Consider the following 2,129-nt stretch of genomic DNA (forward strand, 5'->3'; position numbering starts at 1 on the left):
AAAACCATCAGCTGTTCAAGAACAGGACTGACTTTTTTTTTGTTCAGAAGGCCATTTATGCACTGTGTGTGTGTTTGTGAAATCAGAGCTAGTCCAACACTAACCAGATGGTTGTGTCCAATGCTGTTTGGAACAGGTGTTCATTGCCAGGCTCAGCTGTGTATTCAGAAAACTGAGGGTGTGGAGGTCCTAAGTCTTCAATTCTTAATGTTGCCAAGTTAATGGCCTGATCCTGAGTGGTGCTGAACTGCCTCTTGCTTTGCCTGGAAACCACAGGCTGCAGCAGAGAGTGGAATGATCAGCACTTCCCAGGATCACTTCTCAATTCCCCACTCTGTCCACGCTCCGTGCGCAGTTGGTTTGAATTTGGACCTCAGCCATGCTGCTGCACTGGAACAATCCCTTGGGATCACAGTCCCCATGTCCCTGTCAGTCTCTCTGTACACAAGGAACACAAGGATGTGCTGTATAAGTGGCCTTCTTGAACAAACCTCTCTGCAAACTGATTTCATCCCAGCGAAGGAGTGTCTCAGCAACACTGTACATTGATTTCAGGTTTTCATTTCTTATTTTATTTTGTAAATATATCTGAGATTTGGAGCTTGAGTATACAAAATGTAAATATAGTTCATGTATTTGTACTAATTCTGATCCATTTGCTGTATAGCCTTAGGTGTGCAATGCAGATATCTAACTGTGTATGGTAACCTTGCACCACTGAACTGTTAGTGAACGAGGTGAAACAATAAAGGTACAACCAGTGCATTAGCAGATTGATGTGTGCTCCTTTCATCATAATTTAATTACTGGTGTCTTATGTTGGTTGCTTGTTTTTTTAAAACCTCTCCTGAACAAGTTTTCATGGAAAGGGATTCATCTCGGCTGTGCTGGAGAAAGGTGAGAGGCTCTGATCATCCTCATCCTTTCCCTTCTGGTGTGTTGTGCATTTCTAAGTACTTTTTGGATGCTTTCAACAGATCCTATTGCTTGGAAGATACAATAACATTGTCACAGTGCTGCCAGTGCTGAATTCCCTTATCTGGGGAGCTCTGTCAGCCTTGGGGCTGTGACCACTGCCCTGGGGGTTCAGTGCCCAAACACCTCTGGGGGGAGAACCTTCTCCTAATATCCAACCTAAACTTTTTCCAGTGCCCAAACACGTGTGGGGGAAGAACTTTCTCCTATTATCCAACCTAAACCTTTTCCAGTGCCCAAACACCTCTGGGGGAAGAACCTTGGCCTAATATTCAACCTGAATTTTTTCCAGTGCCCAAACACCTGTGGGAGAAGAGCCTTCTCCTAATATCCAACCTAAACTTCCAAACACCTCTGGGGGAAGAGCCTTCTAATATCCAACCTAAACTTTTTTCAGTGCCCAACCATCCTCTGGGAGGAGAACCTTCTCCTAATATCCAACCTAAACTTTTCCCAGTACCCAAACACCTCTGGGAGAAGAACCTTGGCTTAATATCCAACCTGAATTTTTTCCAGTGCCCAAACACCTCTGGGGGAAGAACCTTCTAATATCCAACCTAAACTTTTTCCAGTGCCCATCCATCCTCTGGGAGAAGAACCTTGGCTTAATATCCAACCTGAATTTTTTCCAGTGCCCAAACACCTCTGGGGGAAGAACCTTTTGATACCCAATAATCTATTAACACTTTTTTTCCCCCCAAATTCTAGGGACACCTAGAGGGGCAAACCACTCGCGGTACACGAGGGGCTGACGATCAGCAGCAGAACTAAAGCCAATCGTCACTGCCCAGGGCAGAGGACGGACAGACACAGACCGACAGACAGACACAGACACACAGACAGACACAGACAGACACAGACACAGACAGAGACAGACAGACAGAGACAGACAGACACAGACAGACAGACAGAGACAGAGACAGACAGACAGACAGATGGACAGACAGAGACAGACACAGACAGACACAGACAGACAGATGGACAGACAGAGACAGACAGACACAGACAGACAAGGAGCGCGGGGCCTGTCCCTTTAAGGGGGCGTGGCCTGGTGGCAGGTGATGGGCGTGGCCACACGGCTCAGCCAATGGGAGCGCGCGGTTTGACCCCGCCCCCCGCGCGCCGTGAGGGGCAGCGGCAGCTCCGCCGGGAGC

The sequence above is a fragment of the Acanthisitta chloris genome, unplaced genomic scaffold (assembly GCF_000695815.1).
Source record: "Acanthisitta chloris isolate BGI_N310 unplaced genomic scaffold, ASM69581v1 scaffold5393, whole genome shotgun sequence".
NCBI lineage: Eukaryota > Metazoa > Chordata > Aves > Passeriformes > Acanthisittidae > Acanthisitta > Acanthisitta chloris.